At 47.8% G+C, this 26,100-nt stretch overlaps 1 long non-coding RNA gene across 3 annotated transcripts in view; it reads left to right on the top strand.

Moving 5' to 3' along the window:
- LOC106991039 (uncharacterized) overlaps positions 1 to 26,100 on the top strand; it is a 481,826-nt gene that overhangs the window by 354,363 nt on the left and 101,363 nt on the right. For all 3 annotated transcript variants that reach the window (XR_009599770.1, XR_009599769.1, XR_009599771.1), the window contains exon 4: positions 8,650 to 8,804. This is a non-coding gene — a long non-coding RNA (uncharacterized LOC106991039). The remainder of the gene's footprint in view (positions 1 to 8,649; positions 8,805 to 26,100) is intronic.

The following is a 26,100-nucleotide window of genomic DNA, read 5'->3' as shown; positions in this document are numbered from 1 at the left end:
CCTGTGTCTATTCACTTAGTCCCTTGGGGAGACAGGGAGATTTTGCTATTGATGTTGTCAGGCAGACTTGCTCGTAACGGCATACACTGTAGCAGCCACAGTTGGGAGATGCGAAGCTGCTCTCAGAGCATGTGGCAGGGCCAGAGATTCCTTCCCTGTGTGCAATCTACAGACCTATGAAAGAGGTCCCTGGGTGAGGCGACTCTAGGTAGGGCTGGGGGACAGGGGGCTTGGCCCCAGCAAAGAAACTCAAATTCTTTAATTTTCCCCCCTCTTGGCCCTGGTCACCCCATCTGAAAAAGCTGGGCGGATTGAAGATCTTGTGCATCCTAGCAGCAATCAACAGCAGTGACTCTATACTTACGTAAAGAGTTATGCGCAGCATTTTTAAATAAGTACTTCTCAGGTGATTCATGTGAAGATCATCTGAACCAGGTGTAACCCTTGAATTTTGACTCAGTCCGTGGAGATGTCTGGGTCATGTCCTCCTACTTATGTTTGTTCATCTTAACACTTGGAGGAACTCTTGGGGCTCCTGAGTTCTGCCTCTTATCCACATTCTAGTTTTGCTGTGACCAGCGGACCCCTCAGGAACTTAAGAGGCTCCAAAGTTCCTAGGATGGAGGAGAAAGATGTATGCACTGATGATTATGGGATATTTCCCAAGCACCAGAGAAGTGAAGTGTTTTACTGGTCACCGTGGTTGCAGAAAAAGAGGACCAGTGGCTCACACCCCTGAGGATGAAGGAGGATTTAAATAGCTTCCCTGCTGGGACCACAAAGGACATGACCTTGGAAACCAGGGATGACCATAGAGCGCATGACCTATAGGGAAGAGTCAACCTTTTGGGTGGTTTCTGGGACCCCTGAACTTTGAGGGGAACATGAAGGGTCTAGGGTGAAATGGATCATCCTAAAGGTTGGGACAATATTCTACTGCAAGAAGGAAAAAAAAGCCATGTGGGTAAGAGAGGAAGTGGCCCCTTGGGGCCCAGGGTGAGGATCAGGGAGAAATCAGAGGATGCAGGAACAGAGGAGGGGCTACTGAGCAGAGTTCTGGGGTTAAGTCCAAACTCTGTGTGTTTGGGCTGCTACAACCAGCTGAGTGTTTCTGGGGTGTGGAATGAAGGGGAGGCAGTAACATGATGGGGTGAGGCTGGAGAGCTGGGCAGTGGCAGACCAGGGAAGCCCCTGTGGACCAGGCAAGGTGTTTGAACTTGACCCTTTGAGCGGGTGGGGATTGACAAGTCTTGCAGGGTGTCAGGTGGGGACATGCCACGGTTCATCGAAGGTTCATTGCCCTTGTTCCCTGTTGGCAGGTGCACACGCTCTGTCTCCTTATTTCCACGCAGCCGCAGGATTTTCACTCAAGGAATTGTCACTTCAAGCCGAGAACAAGCAGAACAACAAATTCTCAAGGGAAATCTGTGCTTTGCCCAAAGTGTTGCTTGCAGAGTAGGAGGAAAGAAACTTGACATCAAGATATTTGGGACTTTGGGGACAAACAGTGTATTCCGCATGTTGCTGCAGGGCATATGGGCGTCCTCTTCTTGCTTAATTACATCCTGCGTGTTTTCGTGGAAAATGTTGAGGTCACAGCAAGTCCGAGGCTGCACAACTCCAACTAACTCTGAGGATGCTACACCCCCTCCCTCGATAGTAACTCTCAGAAGCAAAGTAGACTCCATTGCAGTCTAACCAAGGGCTGCAGGAAAACAAAGAGAATAAAGGGGGAAAAAGAAACTCCTCTTGCTTAGTCTTGCTGGACACAGTGGGTGTGGCCACAACAGAATCTGTAGAGGTGGCCAGAGCCCCACATGTCCCTGATCAGTGACTGTGAGGGAGGTAGCACTGAGTCGTCATCAGGCGCCTCTGTTTCAGTCCATTTGTCCGCTGATGAGCTGTGTGACTTTGAGCAAGTCTCATTCCCCTTCTTGACCTCAGTGTTCCTGTCGGAGGAATGAGACATTGAGCCAGACATTCTCTTTTTGCTCTAAAACACTGGAAGTGTTTTCCTTGAAGTCTGAGTCCTTCCGCCCATTTTGTCTTAAATACTTTGTGATGGTGCTTATTATTTATGACCAGCTATTTCCAAAGAGGATTTGAGTCAGCTTACCATATGAGATGCGGTCAAGATGGTCATTAAAAGGCAATTAATGATCAAATGTCATTTGATAGGTGGCGGTGTTGGGGTGAAAAATACACCAGAAACCTAGGAAGAAAATAGCTTTTTCAGGGAAGTACCAAAGGAGAGTTTTGAGTTGCCTGGCTGCCTGAGAGAAGGAAAGCCCCATCCAATGCTCAGAAGGAGCCCTTCATGATTGGGGAGTGGGTGTTTGCTGGCACCTACATAAGAGGTGCAGCGAGCATTTAAAAATACCAAACACCAACAACACTTCTATAAAGATGCAAGATACTGAAGTTACTCTACTTGTGGCTTTATTTTTGCTCTCATAGAGTCCTCTCTCTTTTGGCAGAAATGAACAGCTCTGTCTCACAAACTGATGAAGGTTGATAGAACTAAAGTCTGCATTGAGCATTTTCTAGAAGGTGGGAGAAGTAAGCAGGGTCTCCTCTCTGTAGGGGTGGATGTAAAGCATGTGCCTTCTTTCTGGAGGTGTTGAGCCACTGGCTCTGGGGCACCCACACTGCATGTGAGCTTGGAGACTCTTCTGGTCCAGCTTTTCCTAACTGATGCCTCACACCCTGAAGATAGACGCTCCTTTCCCCACTCTAAGTGGCTCCCTTAACAGCCCCTCCAGGGAGCCAGCCCCAGGCTTCTGAACCACTCTTCTCTCCCACTGACCTAGAAAAACCTTTCTGAGGGTTTTGAGAGTCTGCCTTTCCTCTTCTGAAGCAAGCTGAGAAAATGTCACCTACTGAGTGGATCTTCTGCACAGCAACCTGTTGAAACCAGAGAAAATAAAAACTTAGCTTGAAAATGCAAGTTTTATGTTCTGCGACGGCTGCATCAGAAGCCCGCGTCTGCTGCCTGAACTCTGGCAGAGAGAGAAAGCCATCCTTCAAACGCCTGTGCATAAATAAAACCGACTCTGCATAAATTTTGGGAGCTGCCCTGGAAGCTGAGGGGTCCAGGACCAGCTCTCTTTCCACTGCGCGTGCAGGTGCCTGACATTAAGGGTGATATAAGATACGTGGGCGCTTGGACACCAGCAGGATTTAACTCATAGCTTGGTGGAAGCATTATGCGTGTGTATGTGGTTAACTTTGGGCTGCAAATAATGGTAAATGAAGAGCTCAGAACATAATTTTTAATACTGTGAGACTTTTAAAGATGCAAGGGTTCGCTTCAGTTTAATCAGCTGCACACAGGATGGAGGCTCAACTGAGAGGCTTTGGTGATCCCACACGCAGCATAAACATCGGTGAGGCTGGAGCCCTGGGCAGATTCTAACTAGGAAAGCCCTAGAACATGAATCTCGTTAAGGCCTCCCTTGCTATTCTTCCTAATCTCCTCCTGTTTACTGAAGTCTTCCACTCCCATCCTTAAAGCACTAATTCCCTTTCTGTCTATACTAATCCTGATTCACATTCTTATCTTCATTCCTCTTTGAAACTTCTCTTGAATCCTCAAACCAGCAGTTAACTATAGGATTGTAATCAGGGCAGCTCAAGCCTGGTGGAACCTTAAAAGAGGTTAAGGTTCACCTTCACTTTAAAAAAGGTTAAGGTTCACTTCACCTTCACTCTTCTTCAAGGGAAGGGATTCCTTGGAAAGTATCTCTCACTGGTAGCCCTCCACTTCTGCTTGAACACTTCTGGTGATGGAATACTCACTACCTTGTGTACTGTGTACTACTCAGGAACTTGTGCTCTGGAACTAAATGGGTTGGGTTTGAAGTCTACTCTGCTGCTTACTCATTGGTTGGGTTTTTTATTTTTTATTTTTGGCAGTTTTTCAACCTCTCTGAGGGCCTTCATCCGAAAATGGAGTTACTCATAGTATCTAGTTAGGGCTTCCCTAATAGCTCAGTTGGTAAAGAATCTGCCTGCAATGCAGGTGACCTCGGTTCAATTCCTGGGTCCGGAAGATCCACTGGATAAGGGATAGCCTACCCATTCCAGTATTCTTGGGCTTCCCTTGTGGGTCAGCTGGTAAAGAATCCACCTGCAATGCGGGAGACCTGGGTTCGATCCCTGGGTTGGGAAGACCCCTAGAGAAGGGAAAGGCTACCCACTCCACCATGGAGTCCATGGGGTGGCAAAGAGTCGGACATGACTAAGCAACTTTCACTTTCACTTTCAGGGTTGGTGGTCGAGCCTTGGGTTTTGACCAAGGTTGTGCCTTTTAGAGGCCAGCATTGATAAAAGTTCCTTTCAGAGAAATTGTGTCTTTTCACTTTTAAAGAAGTCAAGGTTTAGAGTTACCTAAATTGTGAAATAAAAACCAAATACCTGGCTCAGTGATAAAGAATCTGCTTGCCAACACAGGAGATGAGGGTTTGATCTCTGGGTCAGGAAGATCCCCTGGAGAAGAGAATGGCAACCCACTCCAATATTCATGCCTGGAGAATCCCATGAACCATGGAGCCTGGTGGGCTACAGTCCATGGGGTCACAAAGAGTCAGATGGGACTGAGCAACTAACACTTTCACTTTTTTCACTTCACCGGGCTGGCCAACTGAGGGCGGAGGCTTAGGTCTAAGTTCTACTGATGACCAGTTGTATGATGCTGCCTGAGTTTCTGGACCTGTATTTTCCCCACTGTCACGTGGGTGTATTGACCTGAATGGCCACAGAGGTCCCTTCTACTCTAGGGTTCTGTGGTTTGAGTGGCCCATTAGTTTTCATGGTGAACTGGCAGAGATTCTAAATGTGAGGCTCAGACAGTGGTGGGGGGAAAGGGGTTTCTGAGCAGAGGGGCTTATGCTGTTCAGTTGCCCTCAGATCACACCATCTGGGTTGCAGGAAATGGACAGCAATTTTCCATGGTTCTGAAAGAATCCTTTCTTCCTCTAACATCCTGTTTATTAGCTACAGTGCTGTATTTTGAAGGCCCTAAAAGCCCCATAAAGCAATGATTTGGGGTGAAGCAGCTGAGGAACGCAGTGAATTTAAGAGCGTATTGGTAGTATTTCATAAAAATAAATCAACTTTTACCTTTTATGGGAACAAACATTTTCAAGTGGGAGAATTGTGGTTCTTCCCCCTCTACTCTAATTCTTAGAAAAGTCCTGCAAAAATGGTACCCAGTAGAGTCCTTTGTGCATTCCTGCCTCTTAGCTTTACTGTTAAAGTCTTTGTAGGATGGTTTTACTTTTGTTAAGTGACAGTGTTTAAATGTTGATCCATGTCAACAGAACACCGAAGCCATCAATGCATAATTGCATTAATATTAATTCTCATTTCAATGAGAAAGCTGCTTTATAACCACTTGTTATTTAACCTCGACTGGAAACTTTCCAGGAAAAAAAGAGGACCAGTTGGCAGATCTGAGCCATTGTGCTATCTCTCCATGTAGGGAAAGAACAGGAGAGAATGGCAAGCCTCTTCATCACACAGTGTGGTACTGGGCACACAGGAAGATTTTCGTCAAAAAAAAGGGAGAGTGGTGCTTTTTGCTGGATGTAAGAATCTAGACCTAAGCCAACTCAGGGGGAGATGTAGAGAAATTTTTTGTTGAGTGTAGTTAGGAGATCCTGACTCAAGACAGATGAACCCTGGGGTGAGTCTCATTTCGATGCACTTCCTGATGCAGTGATGTGTGTGGCAAAATTTTCTCTTGGAGAAAGTCACTTCGTCTTGGGGTTGGGAACAAGGTGTCTTTCAATGGGGGAAGCATCCCTCGCAGATCCATACAGTGACTGAGGAGGGAATGAGGATCACGGCCTGAGGTCTCCCAGCTGGTGCTGGAAAACTGCTGTTTTGCACATCTCGGCATAGGAACATGGCTAGCTGGCCCCTCCCTCCTGAGGTGGGGAAGTGAGCACTGTGGAAATCTGGGTACAGCAGGGAGCTTATAGGAAAGAGTTTCTCATCATCCAGAATCTCAAAGCCTGGCCTGTTCCCGAGGTGGTGAGACATTTAGACTATCTGTATTTTACTTCATTCTTTTGTGATTAAGTTGCCAATGGTGTCGCCTTGACTCTGATCAAGGAGATCTTCTGACTTGCTTTTCTGCCAGGAGACACCCCAGGAGCTCAGATTGTCTCAAGAGCAGCAGAGGCCAAAGCCTCTGTTGTTAGAGCACCTGGCGAGCCAGGGTCAGCATCCTAAATTCCAGGCAAGCAACTGCTGATTTAGCCTGCCTCTCCTTGCAGCTTGGGGAATAACTGATGCATCCTGGAAACTTCTGGAAAATATTCTGATCTTGGAAAATTGATTTTATATGTACTAATGTGAGATCTTTTAGTAACTGAAGCATCACAATCATGGTGGTGTGGACCTTTAAAAATGACAGGATTTCCTTTTTCTTGTGTCTATAACCCAAGATGGGGCTTAGCTGAAAATGCTTTTGCATGTGGAGGGGAACTGGGGTGGACCATGACTGTGTGAGACCAGGCTCCTTGGGGAACAAGTGGGAAGTGGGGTTTCAGAATTCTTCCCTGAATTTGAGTTGGGGTAACTATGTCATTTCTAATGAGGTCAGGACATTGATTTTTCTTCCATTGCTCTACTTCCCATGTAGAGCAGAGGCCAGGTTTCTACCTCTGCCTCCCTCCCATCTTCCCATATAGCTGCTCCCCATTCATCAGAGTCTTTGTGGTCCTTACTTTTTCACTGGTAAGCGTCTAGTCCTTTCTGAAAGCAACCAGCTTTCTTTGGCCATCAGGGACTTCCTGGGTGGCACTAGTGGTAAAGAACACCCCTTCAATGCAGGAGACATAAGACACCAGGGTTTGATCCCTGGATCGGGAAGATGCCCTGGAGGAGGGCATGGCAACCCACTCTAGTATTCTTGCCTGGAGAATCCCACGGACAGAGGAGCCTAGCAGGCTACAGTCCGTAGGATTGCACAGAGTTGGACACAACTGAAGCAACTTAGCTCACAGGTAGGCATAGCTCCTCCCCTCCCCTCCCATCACTATGACTGTCTCTGTTCTTTGCATGCGGAGTCTTTGGACAGGAGACCTGAGGGGGTAGGATGATGTTTGGGGTTTCAGAGGTTCTATCTTTCCACAAGCCAAAGCTGAGTTAACATCCAAGAACCTTCCTCTTGAGGGACTGGGTGCTTGCTCCAAGCTGCCCTCTGGGAAGATGAGCCAAGATGCTATTGACAGCATCCTCTCGGGGGTCTCTGGAAAAGAGCAAGCAAAGCCACTCTCCATCATGCTGAGTTCAACTGGCTATCCAGCAGGCATTCCCTGAGGGGCCAACATGTGCCGGGCGCTGGGCTTTGTGGCCACGAACCCACCATGCTTCCTACTTTCAGGTTCTCAGCCTCTCTAACAAGACAGGATACCCACAGGGAAAACTGCCTTATCTAAGACCTAGGATTCGCGTCTGCCACAATTACTTCACAGCAAGGCATCCATACCTGTTTTGATGAATGATTAAATGAAAGAAGTGCCACATGGCTACTAGGAAGGAATTTCCAGGAGGAAAAGTGCTCTGAGATCTGGGAAAGTCAACAGAGAATATTTGATGATTGGGTAGCCCTGTAAGACCTGCAGGGAATGAGCAGACAGAGAAGAGAGGAGGGCTTTCCTGGCCAGAAAGGACTGACCCCAAGGCTGGGAGGAACAGGGAAGAACAGAAAGGGAGCTGGATATGTATGTATACAAATATACATACATATTTCTTTTAAAAACTTCTTTAGTTTTTTTCCTCATTTTACTCTTTTCAACCCATTTTTGCTACTGCCCCCTCCCCCCCCCCACCCCATACTCTCTGATTTCTTCTTTGATATTGCATTTTTTTAAAAACAGGCTGGGGAAGTACTGCATTTTAAAGCCTCTCTTGCCTGCCAAGCTGTGCTCCCAAGTCCTCTAAACTCCACATGCAGCCAGAATAACTTGAGGATGAAGCTCATTAATAATGTGCATGAGAAATCACATCTCTCCAGGAGGCCAGGAGAGGGGGAGACTCTGCCCCTGTCATCAAGCTTTCAGAAATGGAGCTCACAAATAGGACATCCCGTCCCCACTGCCTGAAGGCTGGGGCTGTCCACACAAGTGTCCTGGGGGACATTTCTTGAGTGAAGTTTCTCCATCCGAGTGGGGCCTCAACCATAATAGCTTGCTCTCCCTAAGCGTTGTTGCTTCCTGGCCCAGCATCTTTATAGATATTTCCAGTTGGAGGAGGGGGATTTCCAATGGCATGTCACTTAGTATGAGTACACCCATTAGTTATAGTTAAACAGGCTGCGGCAGTGATGACAAATAAATTTAGCACCAAAAGGACTGTGTGGATATTCAGAGCCAGAATGGTGGCCTTCAGACGACAAATCCACCAGGCTTTCCAGCTCTGGAGGGGGCTCAAGGGAGGGGTGTCTCCTCCTGGGTGGGTGACCTCACATTTTCAAAAGGCGATGCTTCCTGAGAACAGCTGGATCTTGAGTCTATTTCAGACAACATCCTCAAGCCCTGGGACCCTGGGAGCCTCTCCTTGCTTTTTCTATTTGTGAGCCATTTCCCCCCGGCTTCTTTCTGAATGCATTTGCATCATCCATCTCTGACTTCTTTCTAGGAGGTAAAGAGGCCTGCTGTTCACAGTAGAATTTCCCTGTGATCGGCCACCATCAGTGCCCACACTCCTGCAGGGTCCCAAGGAAGAGCCCACGTGGACACCTCAGCCCTTACGCTGGACCGCTTTTGGTGGTCTTACCAGCCAGCCATCATCAGGTGAGGCTAAATTCCATTTTGTGTGCTTGTGGTGAACATATTGTATCATGGATACCCACCTGGCTATTTGCTTTTATGTTTCAGAAGGCTGGGTTGTTATGCCTTTGATATCCCTTAGGATGGAGGAGCCTGGTAGACTGTAGTCCATGGGGTCGCTAAGAGTCAGACACGACTGAGTGACTTCCCTTTCACTTTTCACTTTTATGCCTTGGAGAAGGAAATGGCAACCCACTCCAGTGTTCTTGCCTGGAGAATCCCAGGGACGGGGGAGCCTGGTGGGCTGCCGTCTATGGGGTCGCACAGAGTCGGACACGACTGAAGCAACTTAGCAGCAGCACAAGCAGGCGCTCCACATAGGCAGTGTTTCACTAGGCTTCTTGAAATGTGGACACAAAATTTGGGGAATGGGGGAGAGTATCAAAACCTTAACACAGAATAAATTGGGAGAGGAATGATGGATGATGGGAAGGTTCCCTGGGCAGACGGCAGGGAATCAAAAGGAAAGGCTGTCAATTGTAGTAACACGAGTCAATACAGAATGAGCATGACTGTGTGTTAGTTGTGCTGGTCCTTTGGTGAGGGCAGCATGGGGAGACAGTAGAGAGCACGACCATCATCACTCGGTGCTTGATGGCCTGGCTTTGAAGCTTAGCTTTGCTGCTAGCTTAGTAGGCTGACCTTGAGCAAGTTGCTGACCTTTCCTGTGCCTGAGATCCTGCATCTGTAAAATGGGGGCTAACAGTATTGCCTCCTCCCTGGGATTGCTGTGGCAACTAAGCGACATGATTTATGTGAAGCATACAGAATAGGATCTGTATCTTGGGAAGGTTAGTGAGTTTTGTCACCTCAGTATGTCCCCATCTTTAAGCGTCATTATCTTCACAATTTTGCTAGAATCATACACCCATGTATTTACTTGATAACAGCCAGGACATGGAAGCAACCTAGATGTCCATCAGCAGATGAATGGATAAGAAAGCTGTGGTACATATACACAATGGAGTATTACTCAGCCATTAAAAAGAATACATTTGAATCAGTTCTAATGAGGTGGATGAAACTGGAGCCTATTATACAGAGTGAAGTAAGCCAGAAAGAAAAACACCCATACAGTATACTAATGCATAAATATGGAATTTAGGAAGATGGTAATGATAACCCTGTAGAAGAGATAGCAAAAGAGACACAGATGTATAGAACAGTCTTTTGGACTCTGTGGGAGAGGGAGAGGGTAGGATAATTTGGGAGAATGGCATTGAAACATGCATAATATCATATATGAAATGAATCGCCAGTCCAGGTTCGATGCATGATACTGGATGCTTGGGGCTGGTGCGCTGGGATGACCCAGAGGGATGGTACGAGGAGGGAGGTGGGAGGGGGGGTTCAGGATGGGGAACACGTGTATACCTGTGGCGGATTCATGTTGATGTATGGCAAAACCAATACAATATTGTAAAGTAATTAACCTCCAATTAAAATAAATAAATTTATATTAAAAATTATGAACATAACATATTGAAAAGTGTAAACAGCATAAATCAAGAAATAATCACGAAGTGTCAAGAAGCAGAACAGGGCAAGGGCCTCGGACACTCTCCTCATGCTCCCTGACTGTTTGGCCAGAGGTACGTTTATTCCGACTCTCACTCTTTTGTTTAGCTTGCTCGTTACACATATGGAATCCGAGAGTGCGCATGTGTTTGTGTGTGTCTGATTTCTTTTATTAATTGAATTTTTGGCTGTGCTAAGTCTTCATTGGTATGGGCTTTTTCTAATTGCAGCAAGCAGGTGCTTCTCTGGTTGCAGTGCGCAGGCTTCTCGTCACGGTGGCTTCTCTCATTGCAGAGCACGGGCTCTAGACCTAGGGCTCAGTAGCTGTGGCTCACGGGCTTAGTTGCCTCGAAGCGTGTCGAATCTTCCTGGAGCAGGGATCAAGCCTGTGTCCCCTGCATTGGCAAGCATACTCTCAACCAGTGAACCACCGGGGAAGCCCTGTGTGCCTCTGATTGCTCTAATTCAGTGTGGTATTTCAGAGCATGGCTCTGTGATTGCGTACAACTGGGAATCTTTCATTTTCCTTACTGCCTAGGATCCCATTGCATGAGTACAGCACCATTATGTATTTATTCTGCTGTTATTATTTATTTATTTATTCTGCTATTTGTGAACCTTTTTTGTGTTGTTTCCAATTTCTATTGCAAATAATGGTAGTAGTAATCTCTTTGTACATACTTGTTAAAACACCTGTATGCTGAAGATACATTTAGGAGTATAATTGCTGGGTTATGCACTGTGACATTCAGTTGCAGGAGATAGTGTCAAATCGGCCTTCCAATGATTGTGCCATTTCATCTGTTTTGTAATCTTTTTATTGATTTGTAGAAATTCTTTATATATTCTGTATACAAGCTCATTTGTCCCTTTGTCAGTAACATGTATTGCAAAGACCTTTCGTGATCTGTGTAGACTTAAATGTTAGGTTTATTTTAAGATAAAAACTTTAGGTTTATCTTAAGGATAAAACTTAAGATTTATCTTCTTTGTGAAATTGAATTTGACATTATTTTTTACTGAAAGATATATGTATATTAGATCAAAGTTTTCCCCTGCTCCAACTAAAATAATTTTCTCTACTCCTGATGGTATGCCTTATCATTCTTTAGGAAACATCGATGATTTCATTTAGTCCTCACAAAGAATCTATTAGGTAGGTACCCTGGTAACCCCTGTCTTCTAGGTTTGGCATTGGAGGCAGGAAGGTGTCAAAATTTACCCAAAGACACAGCTGACATGAGGGCCAGGGATAGTGCTTGCAGAGCTCATATTGTTTCTATCATATCACTGATCAGCAGGCTATTTTATCATCTCTTATATGCCCTGAATCCTCGAGAGACCCACTGCATTTCCAGAGTCCTGACTGCAGTGAGGCCCTCAGCAAACATTTGGGGGCAAATGAATAGATGGGTGGATAGATGAATACGTGGATGAATGAGTTGGTAGATGGGTGAATGGGTGAATGGAAGGATGGATGATGTCGAGAGTCAGTGTTTTCACAAAATCTCCCTGCCCAGGGAGGAGTCCATTCTCAGGCCAGGCCCTGCCGTCACCCCACAGCAGCCCTGCCATGGCCCTTCTCTCTTTCAATGGCCTTCGGGGGAAAAGATAAGAACAGAACTGGAGCTGAGGTGAGGGTGTGGCAGTCCCAGCCTTGCCTTTGCTGGGGAGAAGTGTGATCGCATCTTTATCAATGCAGGGGCTCTTTTAGGAACTCTTGCTCACAGAGGAAGCAGATACTTGTGGTCTGCCTGCTCTGATGGGTTGTTATACCAGCTCTATCTACATGTTCAGACTTGGGATGTGGGCTCTCCTCTGGGGTGCTTTCATGCCACGGATGGGGGACCATTCACTGTTCTGTATCTAGGAAGACAATGGGCAGATTCAAGAATTGGTTCCTGTGTCCTTGAGACCCGTTGCATTTGATCTCGCTTCACTCACGCTTTCATTTGCACAGCAGAATTTGCCCTTGTTCACTTGAACATTTTCTAGCTCTGTCCCAGGAGCTGATCTGGGTGTTTCTGTAGAAAGGATGGTAAATTGGATTCTGTCTAAAGAGCACAGATGAGGATCCCACAGGGAGAGCTCTGCTAGAGATTGGGATGGGGTGATTATGAGCGTCACTGTTCCTGGTTTGAACTCTCTCTTGAGGCATTTGTTGAAACTTTGTTCATACTAAGTAGCTACCAGAACCTTTTCCCATTCTGAGGGCTGGTGACATGCTGTTCTGGACTCTTTCTGAGCACTTGTCCAGGAAAGTGCTTATTGTGTTTAATAAATTGTGTTGATTTATTGCCTTTATTGAACTGCCGAAGTCCTCTGTATTATCAGAGGTGATGGCCTTCTTAGGAAAACATGGAAGGTCTCTTCATTAGCATCCATTTTTCTATGAGGCTTTGGAGGGTGAGATACCGAGATGCACAGTGTTCATTCTGGTGATATATTGAGCACCATCAGGGTGAACAATGGCTTCCGTATAAATCAGGTGGAAGGAAAGAATAGAGGCCATTTGCTACAGGCTTGCAGGAGTTTTGTGATGAAACGAGCAGGCTGCATTTCTTTCCTTCGGTGATGACAAGCTCCTGTCTTAATTTTCCACAAGGGAGTAGCAGCAGGCGGAAGGAGCTCTTTGGGGAGAAGCACACCTCAGCAGTCAGATCGGTCTATGATGTTTCAGCACGTCCCACTTAGGGCTTGCGCTGTGACAGTAGGTGAATCACTGGCATGGTTGTGCCTGCACTTCTTGTCTGTGTTAGTTGGTGCCCTGACCCTCACAGTGACAACAAGCTTTCTTTGTATCCCTCTGCTTCTTGCCGCAGATCCAGCTCAGTCTGAGACTGGCTCTGAGGCTTCCTGCATGCATCAGACCCCAAGTTTCAGGGAAAGCCTAGATGATCCTGAGAGAGAAGCCAAGAACCTCAGGGGGCAATGATGCTTGACACTCCCATCGCTTTCCTAGGACCTGCCTTTGGCTTCTATCTTCTTCTGGGAGAAACCTCGTAGAGTCTGGTATCTGCTTTCACCTCCTTACTGAGGATGCTGTGGGCTTAGGAGCACCATCCCTGGAGCTTTAGATCCTGATAACTGCAGATCCATGGATGTGTCTGTCAGGCACTCAAAACTGTGGATCTTTTCCACATCTGGCTAGAAGCACTTACTGCTCCTTATACACTTAGAGAACACACTTCCACTCCAGGGGAACTCAGGCCAGCACCCGTGGGGACCAGAGACAGTTCTGAGTTTGAATCTAGCCAAGCTGTGTGACCTTGGACAGATTACTTAGTTTCTCTGGGTTTCGGGCCCCTTATTTGCATGAGGGGGATAATAATGCCACACTCAAAAGATTATTGCAAGGACTAAATGAGCCCATGTTTGCCAAGTGCTTAGCAGTGTCTGACACATAATGCCTGTTCAAACAATGCCAGCTATGATTATTAGCAAAGTTTTCATAAATTCTTATTAAGCAGGGGGTACTTATAGCTGTAGCCAGCTATGTGCCCTGTTAACTGTAGGCTCTACGAGTAAAACGGTGAGTGAAACTGAGATGCCCCTGCCTGCAAGGAACTTCAGTTCAATTCAGTTGCTCAGTCATTTCCAACTCTTTGTGACCCCATGGACCTCAGCATGCCAGACCTCCCTGTCCATTACCAACTTCTGGAGTTTACTCAGATACACATCCATTGAGTCAGTGATGCCATCCAACCATCTCATCCTTTGTTGTCCCCTTCTCCTCCTGCCTTCAATCTTTCCCAGTATCAGGGTCTTTTCAAATGAGTCAGTTATTTGCGTCAGCTGGCCAAAGTATTGGAGTTTCAGCTTCAGGCTCAGTCTTTCCAATGAATGCTCCAATGAAAGCAAAGAACTTAGAGTTCAGCAGATGAGACTGGAAGTGAAACAGGCAATTAAAATACAGCATGAGAAGTAACGTGGGTGGTGGTGGTGATCACTGATCATTGTTGTTCAGTCACTCAGTCACGTCTGCTTTGCGACACAGACATGACATAGACACCACGTATGCTTTGTGACATCATAGACGCCAGGCCTCACTGTCCCTCACCATCTCCGGAGCTTGCTCAAACTCATGTGCATTGACTCCGTGATGCCATCCAACCATCTCGTCCTTTGTCATTCCCTTATTCTTATGCCCACAGTCTTTCCCTGCACTGGGGTCTCTTCCAGTAGTCGGCTCTTCACATCAGGTGGCCAAAGTATTGGAGCTTCAGCTTCAGCATCAGTCCTTCCAATGAATATTCAGGGTTGATTTCCTTTAGGATTGATGGGTTTGATCTCCTTACAGTCCAAGGGACTCTTAAGAGTCTTCTCTAACACCGTAATTCAAAATCATCAATTCTTTATGGTACAACTCTTACATCCGTACATGACTACTGGAAAAACCATAGCTTTGACTATACGGACTTTTGTAGGCAAAAGGATGTCTCTGCTTTTTAATACAATGTCTAAGTATCACTGATCATAGGATGAGCATATAGGAAGGGCTTCTAATCCAGTCTAAGATCTGGGTACTGGTCCTCCCCAGGCTGAGCCAAGCCTCTAGAAGCTGACCAGGACAGGACAGGCTAAGGAGTAAAGGCAGTGTTGGAAGCCTTGGTTATAGCTGAGCAATTAGAGGTAAAATCTTCACACTCCCCTAACTCTGGCCAACCAGAAAAACCTTCCACTCCCATGATGTCACTCTGCCTTTTAAAAATTGATCAGCCTAATTTCCCTTAGTGATTGTCATCTTTCTTCCCTGCTGAAATGGGCGCCCCCTATAGGCAGGGCTCAGGGCTGTCAGTTACTCCATAGCACTTGGCGTGCTAAGTTGCTAAGTCACTTCAGTCGTGTCCGACTCTGTGCGATCCCATAGACGGCAGCCCACCAGGCTTCCCCGTCCCTGGGATTCTCCAGGCAAGAACACTGGAGTGGGTTGCCATTTCCTTCTTCAATGCATGAAAGTGAAAAGTGAAAGTGAAGTCGCTCAGTCGTATCGGAGTCTTAGCGACCCCATGGACTGCAGCCCACCAGGCTTCTCCATCCATGGGATTTTCCAGGCAAGAGTACTGGAGTGGGGTGCCATTGTTAATTTTAATACTTTGGCCATCTGATGTAAAGATCTGACTCATTGGAAAAGACCCTGATGCTGGGAAAGATTGAAGGCAGGAGGAGAAGGGATGACAGGATGAGATGATTGGATGGCATCACCGACTCAATGGACATGAGTTTGAGCAAGCTCCGGGAGATAGTAAAGGACAGGGAAGGCTGGCATGCTGCAGTCCATGGGGTCGCAAAGAGTCAGACTTAGCGACTGAATTGAACTGAACTGATATTAATACATTAAGTGAGATGGAGCAGGCATTGAGATTTGCCACGCTTCCCCTTTCAGAAATGCCCAGTTACAACTGCTGGGGGTGACCAGCAGACTCAGTTCTCTATGCCTCCCTTCCTCTTCTCTCCTCACAAGCTGGGACCTGACTCACAGTGGGGAGGCTGGGGCCTGACTCACAGTGGGGAGGCTGGGACCTGACTCACAGTGGGGAGGCTCTGGGCCCCTCCCACCTCCAGGCTTGGAGCTGAGCTGGGAGTTGTACTCATACAGGCAAAGTAGGAGCCTGCAGCCCCCTCCTAAAGCTGGTTTCAGCCCTTTTGCTCTGGCAGGGGGCTCCTGGCTGTTCAAGGCTGCTGTACTTCATATCTGATAATCAATGCTGCCCTTATCTTGGGAGGAAATGCTGCCCAGTGATATCACACACTGAATCGATTAAAAGCAGAACTTTGAACTTGTCTGTTTGGAGAGGTCTCTGTAGAGTGAATCACTCAGTCCTCCTTTAATGCAGTCCAGATGCCTGCCAGAGACCCCATCTGCAGCTCAGGAGCAGCTCCGTGGCAGGGCCAGAATACCCTGAGTTTTCACAGGTTGCCAGGGGCCAGAGCCAGAGGGTGTGTTTATCTATAATGACATCACCTTCTTCAACCTACCCACCCCCCTTCAATTTTTGGTTTTGACTCACTTCAAAGAGAAAGACTTCCACGTTTTCTCTGCCTTTTCTATTTTGTTTTAGCTTTGTGTTTTAACCCAATGCTTTACCATTGCTCTACCTTCTTTGTAAAGAAAATCCCCAACAGATGGATATTTGTATCCATTGCAATTTTCCCAGCCCTCCGCTATGTGGGAGGTGGAGGTCTTGTAACTAAAAAATGAGGCTAGGGAAAAGAGGAGTTCAGGAAGTATGTGATCAAGGCTGGGTTTGTGCTGTGGACACCTGGGGATTCAAGAGTCCTGAGGGAGACACATGTGGCCTAGAAAGGCTAGGAAGACTTCTATCAAGGCATTGGGACTGGAATTGGGTCTTGAAGGAGGAAGGAAGGATTTGAAGAGAGCTGGGGTAGGGATGCTTTGAAGAGCACTGGGATGGGTAGCTTGATAGAGCACAGAGCTGATGATGAGTAAGTAAGCCCAAGGAGAAGGAGCAGGTACTGCCAGAGGCATAGGTGGGCAGGCTTAAATGTGATGGTCGGAGAGCAGAGTATGCTGAGTATGATGGTTCATTTATGTGTCATCCTGGCTAAGCTATGGTGCCCAATTATTTGGTCAAACATCACTGGAGATGCTGCTGTCAAGGTATTTTTTTAGATACTATTTTAATCAGTAAATTTTTGGTAAAGCAGATTACTGTCCATTACTGATTGGATGACCCTCACCCAATCAGCTGAGGCTTTAAGTGTGAAGACCAAAGTTTTTAGAAGAAGGGATTCTCCTCAAGACCATCACACTGGCAGCCTGCCAGTGTTTCCAGCCTGCTGCCCTGCAGAATTCAGACTCAAGACTGAAGCACCCATTCTTAATTACCAGCCTACCAGGCTGCCTTACAAATTTCAGACTTGCCAGCCGCCCTCCCCACAGTCCCATGAGCCAATTGCTTAAAATAAATCTTTCCCTCCGTATATGCACTTAGATCCTTTTGTTTTTCTGTAGCACCCTGGCTACCACCCCGATCAGAGCCAGGCTTGGCGGAGTGATTGTAGTCCAAGGGCAGTTTTGGAGAGCCAGGCTCCATTTGCCAGGTATTTGAGGACTAGATACTGAGTCAGATTCTGCAACCAGGTTCCATGGCCACGAGACTCTGCCCAGAGGAGCTCACACAAGGGAATCCCAAGGACTCTAAATTGGAGCTTCCATGCAGAAATGTGACAAGGATTCTGGGTGGAGCCTGGCTCACTCCCAGTTTTTACACTTCTTGCATGGAGTTGGTTTTAATTGACAAAAAGTCCCACTACCAGTGGACGTTTTCTTGTTAAAACCGACACTTGCATTCTGTTGTGCAGCAAAAAGATTGCTTTTTTTTTGGCAAGCAGGCCTTGGATTTTTCTGAGCTAGCTGTGTGAGAAACAACCCTCCTGAAGGCCACTGTGCAAGTGAGTCCCCGCAGAAACATGCCTGCGCTGTCAGGTGCGGGGAGAAATGTCTTTAGTAAGAGTAGGTCACGGAATGAGACTTCCCCACTGCAGTGTGGATGGGCAGGGGGGATTTCCACAAGGACAAGTCTTAAGAATCTCCGTAAAAATGCATGACTCCATCTGTCTCCTCTCTCTTCTTTGGCTTCAGATGAGCTGAGCCATTTAAAAATTCCCCAACGAGAGACCCTAGACACCAGAAGAAGTGATGAACAGATTTTCAATTTGGCCCGATTTGCATGATAATTTTTTTTTTTTCTTGGCAGTGGAAATCATTGTCTGAACTAGAGGTTGGAGATGGGGAGTTGGTCTTCCCTGGAAGAGGCATATTCTTGATTGGTCTGGACAGACTACTGGTGCTCTGGGTGAGCTCTAACCTCAATTTCTGAAAAGGAGGAAGATGTGGCCAGGGGAGAGACGGAGAGGAAATTGATGATCTGAGTGGTAAAGAGTCTGCCTGCTAATGTAGGGGACATAAGAGACGCAGGTTCAATCCCTGGGTCGGGAAGATCCTCTGGAGGAGGAAATGGCAACCGACTGCAGTATTCTTGCCTGGGAAATCCCATGGACAGAGGAGCCTGTTGGGCTATAGTCCGTGGGGTTGCAAAGAGTTGGACACGTCTGAGCATGCAGGCATACACGCATGCTCATGCTGCCACTGTCCCTAAGCTGCCTCTGGGCCTTGACACTGTGTCCTTTTCTCCAGCCTAAAGTGCGGTCCAGCCCCACCCCTGCTTCCCACAGTCCTATATATACCAGTACAGACTTTTGGGAGGCTGCTACAGCTCAGTGTCAAGGATCTTCCATCTCCGTAAGATGTTTCCCCAGCGCCTTGTTCAAACGTTTCATCCTACCCAAGTGCCCTTCAACCTCTCTCCTCTTGCCAAGTCAGATCCTGCCTCCTGGCCTTGGAGGCTCAGCTCCTGTCCCCCTGACTCAGCAAGATAGTGAGAGGAAGACTAGCTCCTCCTAGGATGGTGCTCTTTGGGAATAAGATTCAGTTTGATCTGGAGAGGACTCTGAATTCACAGTAGTCATCACAACATAAACCTCAAGTCTAGATGAAAAAACTCTTCCAGTCCCACAAGTGGGTGGGATGTCCGTGTCCCCTGAGAAGACCTGGAGAGACACCAACTTCTGAAGGCCCGTCTTGAATCCTCCCTGCAGCCTTGTGAGGGCAAACCCACCTCTGGGGCCTCAGTTCAGTTCAGTCACTCAGTCGTGTCTGACTCTTTGCGACACCATGGACTGCAGCACACCAGGCCTCCCTGTCCATCACCAACTCCCGGAGTTTACTCAAACTCATGTCCATTGAATCAGTGATGTCATCCAACCATCTCATCCTCTGTCATTTGCTTCTCCTCCCACCTTCAATCTTTTCCAGCATTGGGGTCTTTTCAAATGAGTCAGTTATTCACATCAGGTGGCCAAAGTATTGGAATTTCCGATTCAGCATCAGTCCTTCCAATGAATATTCGGAACTGATTTCCTTTAGGATTGACTGCTTGGATCTCTTTGCTGTCCAAGGGACTCTCAAGAGTCTTTTCCAACACTGCAGTTCAAAAGCATCAATTCTTCAGTGCTCAGCTTTCTTTATAGTCCAACTCTGACATCCATACATGACCACTGGAAAAACCATAGCTTTGACTAGATGGACCTTTGTTGGCAAAGTAGTGTCTCTGCTTTTTAATATGTTGTCTAGGCTGGTCATAACTTTTCTTCCAAGGAGCAAACGTCTTTTAATTTCATGGGTGCAATCACCATCTGCAGTGATTTGGGAGCCCTCAAAAATAAAGTCTGTCACTGTTTTCATTGTTTCTCCATCTATTTGCCATGAAGGGATGGGACTAGATGCCATGATCTTTGTTTTCTGAATGTTGAGCTTTAAGCCAACTTTTTCACTCTCCTCTTTCACTTTCATCAAGAGGTTCTTTAGTTCTTCTTTGCTTTCTGCTGTAAGTGTGGTGTCATCTGCATATCTGAGGTTATTGATATTTCTCCCGGCAATCTTGATTCTAGCTTGTGCTTTACCCAGACCAGTGTTTCTTATAATGTACTCTGCATAGAAGTTAAATAAGCAGGGTGACAATAAATAGCCTTGACGTACTCCTTTCCTGGTTTGGAACCAGTCTGTTGTTCCATATCCAGTTCTAACTGTTGCTTCCTGACCTGCATACAGGTTTCTCAGAAGGCAGGTCAGGTGGCCCCTCTGGGGCCTAGGCCTCACTTAAAGTCCCTTCAACAGGGCAGAAAAGAAAGGGCCAACACTGTTCTGGGCGAGAAGGGAGAGCCGTGGGGAGAAGTGAGTGTTGTGGGGGGTCAGGGCCAGGGCAGGAGACGGGTCAGGGTTGGAGGGGGTGCTCTGCTGTGTCCCTGGAGAGGCAGGGCTTCCACGTGGTGCCGTGGCCGCACTGAATACAGGACACCCCTCAATCCTCGGGCACCGAGCCCCTGCCTCACCAACCATTGCCTTCTCCCTTCACAATGTGGACTGAGAGGCTTGTCATTAGAGTGGTGTTGACCAGAGAGAATTAAATGATAAAAATGATAAGACCAGCTCTTAATTAGAGCCCGTGGGGCTCCAGGCAAGGCCTGCAGGCAGTTTTTGAGAGAGGTCTGAGGGATCTCAGCACGTGGGCAGCAGGTGCCAGGCGACAGATTGGGCCGCGGGCACCACTTGGCCCTGTCATTTTACACATGAGAAAACCGAGGTCGTGGACAGGAAAGTTGCTCCCCGCTGGGTCTTGCGGGACCTAAGCCCCAGCCTGGGGATCCCTCTACCTCAGCTCAGACTTCTCCAAGGGCTTCATATTGCAAGGATCTACCTATAGAGGGATGCTCTGTGGTTGGTACTTATGACAGCATTCATTCACCCATCATTCATTTGTTCAACACATGTTATAGAGTGCCTCCCATGGGCCAGCAAGTGTTCTGGACATAGGATAGAGCTGTGAACAAAACCAGAAAAACAAACCTCCCCTCACAGAGTTATTATTGGTGTATATTTCTTTTGGCAGGGGGAGGAAACATAAATTGAACACACATTAAATATTGTGTCAGAAAGTGGTAAGGGCAGTGGAGAAAATGCAGACAGGAGGGTGCAGGGTCCCCTCTGTGGGCTCTCTCTGGTCAGAGAGTGGTGGGAACTCTTGGGCAGTTGTAAGATCAGTGACAAGATTCCCCTGGGCCAACCCCTCACACCAGCCTCCCCCTGCTCCCCCCACCCCCCTGTGAAGTGGAAGGAGGATGGAGTTGGGGACTGCAGTTTACAAGACCATGTGAAAGGTACCCAAGAGGCAGGGTCCTGGGGGCCAGGCCTGGGCTGTGGTGTGAGCTGGGGAGGTCAGAGCAAGCTTGAGCTCCCCACAGAGGGAAGGCTGGGCTGGGGATGTGGCCTCAGGGAAAGGGCAGAAGGAAGGCTGAAAAAGACGGTCCTGGTTGGCTAGGGAGCAGCATGGGGGAGGGGAGGAAAAAAGGGATGAGACAGAAGGTGAAGTTGAGAAGCAGTGTTGGGGCACAATGAAGAACCCACTAAGCAGGCTTTATCTCCCAGGCATGGAGAGCTTCCTGTGTTTACTGCTGGGGGATGATATCAGGAAGAAACCACCTTTAAAAATGTTCCTCTGAATAGATACAGAAGATGTCAGCACATAAATACAATGGAATATTACTTATCCATTAAAAAGAACTACTTTAGTTTGCTGTTAATGATCAGTTGTGAAGGACTCTGTGTGACTCCTTGGACTGTAGCCTACCAGGTTCCTTTGTCCATGGAATTCTTCAGGCAATAATACTGGAGTGGGTAGCCATTCCCTTCTCCAGGGCATATTCCTGACCCAGGGATCAAACCTGGGTCTGCTGCATTGTAAGCATATTCTTTACTGTCTGAGCTACTTAGATTGCCCCACTAAAAAGAATGAAATAATGCCATTTGCAAAAACGTGGATGGACCTAGAGATTGTCATACTGAGTAAAGTAAGTCAGACAGAGAAGGAGAAATATCATATGACATCCTTTATATGTGGAATCTAAAAAGAAATGATACAAATGAATTTATAAAACAGAAAGAGACTCACAGACTTAGAGAACAAATGTATGGTTCCTGGGAGGAAGAATGAGGGAAAGGAATAGTTAGGGAATTTGGGAAAGTCATGTACACACTGCTGCATTTAAAATGGATAAGCAACACGGACCTATTGCATAGCACAGGGAACTCTGCAGCCTAGATGGGAAGGGAGTTCTGGGGAGAATGGATACATGTATATTATGGCTGAGTCCCTTAGCTGTTTGCCTAAAACTATCACAAAATTGTTAATTGGCTATACTACAATAGAAAATAAAAAGTTTAAAAGAAGATGCCTATATCCACTTGCACATTTCTTAAAAAAAAAAAAATGAAAATAAAAAGGTCCTTCTGCCAGGTACAGGAGAGTTGTGTTGGAGCAAGAAGTCATCTACGATCTAGGGCAGTGATGGTGGGATGGAGAGAGGGGGTGGATGCAGAGTGGGAGGAAGGACCACAGGACTGGATGCCTGAGCCCCAGCTTCCTCCAGGCAAGGCTGATTGTCTAGGTTTTGGCAAGACCTGCAGGATCCTGTTTCACTGCTCTGCGCAGGTGGCAACTCTCCAAGATGGGAGGAGAGACCTGAGTGCCCAGGGGATTTCTCCAGATGTCGAGTCTTGTGCTCTGCCTGCCATATACACCTCCCAGTCTCTGCTTCCATTTCCACCTTCACTGAGTCTGGCTTAGACTTGGACAGCTCAGATCCAGCAGACCTGGGGAAGTCGGGGGCAGTCCATTGGCAGGAAAATCTGGGGTCAGTCCGGGGCTATAGGAGATGCATGCGATCTATTTCTAGAAAACCAGCCAAGAAAGGACTTTGGAGGCTTTTTATATGTGGGGTCTAGTTACAGTGCCGCAAAGAAGCCCCAGGGCAGGTCTGAGGCCCTGCTAGTCAACAGGTTCAGCTTGGGTAGGCTAGGACACCAGGGAAGGATCTGACTAGCCTGGGTCCCTTGGCTTGTTGCCATCTGGCTTTTTATTGTCATTGTTTAGTCGCTCAGTCATGTCTGACTCTAGCCAGAATTGTGTGTGACTGTAGCCTGCCAGGTCCCTCTGTCCGCGGGATTCTCCAGGCAAGAATACTGGAGTGGGTTACCATTTTCTTCTCCAGGGGATCTTCCGAATCTAGGGATCAAAGCTGTGTCTCTTGTTTGGCAGGCAGATTCTTTACAACTGAGCCACCAAGGAAGCCCCTGTTACCCCCAAACTTTAGGAGTCCCTGTCATACTTCAGGGGCCCCTAAAATTTGGGAGTGTATAAGACCCAACCCAGTGCTTGGTGGTCTATCCCAAGAGTCTTTGCCTGTAGCCTGCACCAGACTCTGGGTCTGGTAGGGGAATCTTGCTTGTGATTCCAAGCTTACTTAATGCCCCTGGTGGAATCCAGACAGGTATAACCAAAGCCACCACTAAACAGAACTGGGCTGGCTGTGATGGGGGCTCTGGGGACAGCCAGAATCCTCAAGGAACATCCCAGGCCTGTTAGAGCCATGGCTGCTGTCTGAGTTGTAGCTGGTGAGGCCTCCGGACTCACCTTGGCTGGGAGAGCCCTAAGGTGGGACCTAGACTCTTGTGATGGGGAGGCTAGATGGAAAACTGGAGACTGAAAATGAAAAGTGACCCACATTTAATGCAGCACAGGGGAGAGACTTCTGCCACTCTCTTCCAGCCCACTGCCTCTTCCTTGACTCCCTGGGGTCTTAAGTGAACTATGAGCTCACCGAGGCCAGCATGGGACTGTCCAGACTGAGGGCCAGCCATCTGAGGCTGGGATTCTCCTCTGCCTCAGCCAGGCAGCTGAGCTGGGCTGTAATTGGCTTCCCCACCCTCTCTGTGCAGACTGAGGTGGGTGTGTACTTTGTACTTAATTATAGTGCTCATAACTAGAGCGGAGCTGCTGGGAAGCACATGTCATTTTGTTTGGGGATAATACGCACAAAGGCTGCAAAGTATCTATTAGATCGTCCCGTCCTGCCTCTGCCAGACGCGTGTCAGATCACAGGTGCTTTTCTCCTGCTTGCGACTCAGGAAGGGATGGGGGCTGGGCGGGCCTCCTGAAGGCTGGCAGCCCCTCTGCTTTCTCTTGAGCTCTGCTCTCCTTTTCCTCATCTATCTACGCAGGTTTTCATCCATGCATCTGGTTCTGCTGGCCTTGCTCTCTTATGTTCTCCCTGTGAGCCTCGATTCCTCCAGTCCCTGTTTCTGGAGATCCCACTGTGTGACAGGCCTGCCCCAGCTCAGTTCTGGGGGTTCAGACAGTGATACCCATCCACCCATCACAGTCCAGAGCAGCGTGAGACCTGTCCACGGATGGTTCTGATTTAAGGCTAAATATGGGTGCACCATGCAAGGAGGGAAGGGAGAGGTCACCCTGGGCTCTGCTTGTTGGGATGCTTCATGGAAGAGACAGCCTTTGAGCTGGGAGAAAGTCACCAGGTGGGGAGAAGGGAGGCACCTCGCTGGAACCTGCAGCCCCTTTCTCATTCTATTGCTAATATCCTGGTCTCCCACACACCTTCTTGGTCACGGATTGATTCCCTCTAAATCCGACCTTTACCATCTCAGTCCTTCACATCTCCCTCTTCTCCATCCACCTCTGGCCCATTTTAGACACAGTGGGCCAGCTGGTCAATGCTGACGAAGAGGTGGGAATCTGGAGACGAGAGAACTTAGGGCCATAGCTGTCTCCCATCTTCAGCTTCCTCACCTGCAGAATGAGGGATGAGGGCTCATCTCTGACCCCTTCAGGTCTGACGTTCTAGGAATTTCTAAAGCAGGGAACCACTTGGCAGAACCAGGGTCCCGAGGTGGCAGCCTTGTATCTGTTTCTTCCTCTTCTTGACTTCAGCCACCACCTCTCTCCTGGCAGCTCACAGATCTGCATCTTCAGCACAGGTTCCCTGCCTGAGCAATGGAAACACATCTCCCACTGCTCTCTGCGTGTGTCTCCGGAGGTGCCTTAAAATCAGCACACGCAAAAGGGAAGTAGTTGCTGTATTGTACACCCCCCGGTTCACCTGCTGCCGGATATATGTGCACCACACATTCACACACTCACATCCTTCTGGATCCTGTTACTTTCTTAAAACCACTCCACCAGGATAAAATCTCTGGAGAGCTAGACGTTGTGGGGCATAGGTCTTTTGAGACCTGATGGTAGGCACATCTATCAAGACTCCTGCCTCCCCAGACACTGGACCCCAGCCAGCCCTGACTGCTGACCATACCTTTTCTGCGTCTTTCCATGAGTCCTTGCTCTGGTCTAGAAGATCGCTCTCATGCCACGGTTTCTTCCAAGTCATTCCTTAAAACCCAACTTGCCTCTCACCTCTCTGAAGAAGCCTTCCCAGACATCACTTGTCCCAGCTGATGAATCCTCGCCAATCCCTCTTTTCTATCCCTGATCTTGTGAAGGCCGTTTTGATAGTGCTTCTCAGTTAGTTATTATCAGTTTACTGTGATAAACAGCGAGCACCCCAACTCCCGTTCATCTTTTGGCTCCAAATTTTTCTAGCATGCTGCCCAGCACTTATTGAGTGCTGAGGATTTTGTTCTTTAAGTGGAACTGAGTCCTAATGATTGCCCTGTGGTGCTCACAATCCCTTGACATCATGGATCCGCCCAGAGTCAGGAGTACACCTGACTCTGTACACGTGACAGCCCACCCCAGAGGACTCTACAGTGGGGAGCGGCAGTAAGTCTGTTTTTAACTTGATGCCTGCCGTGAGTTAGGTGTTAGGAGTTTTCTTTTTTCTCAGACTGGGGTGAGCCCTTGAGCTGACCCAGAAGTTCTGAGCATTTATCACTGAGTATCGATGACCACGTATTCCACCTCTCCACCTTGTGCCTGGAGATGAGGGAAGAAATACAAGCTCATGTTACAAAGAATATTTCTCTGGTTTATCAGCTCTCCCTCTCTCAGCCCACGCTCAGAGTGATTTCTTAGTTCTCAGCTTTTCTTCCTCTGATCAAAGTGCCCGAGGCGGTGAGCACCAGGAGGGGAGCCCGAGCATTTCTGGCCCAGTCTCGTGAGCCCCTCTTCAGCATTGTTTGAAGAACCTGTAGCCCAGAGTTCTCCAATCAGGTGGGCGTGGTGGCCTAGCTGCAGAAGGGTCTCCAAGGGCTTGGTGAGGGGATGATGGCTCTGGGATACTGGAGGCTCCTGCCTTGCCTCCACCCGGATGAGATCAAGGCTGCCTGTGTCCTTCCTCGTCCTTTTTTTCC

Source organism: Ovis aries, chromosome 3, assembly GCF_016772045.2.
Source record: "Ovis aries strain OAR_USU_Benz2616 breed Rambouillet chromosome 3, ARS-UI_Ramb_v3.0, whole genome shotgun sequence".
Lineage (NCBI taxonomy): Eukaryota > Metazoa > Chordata > Mammalia > Artiodactyla > Bovidae > Ovis > Ovis aries.
The sequence above is the reverse complement of the archived record's forward strand: the minus strand, read 5'-3'. Positions and strand labels throughout refer to the sequence as shown.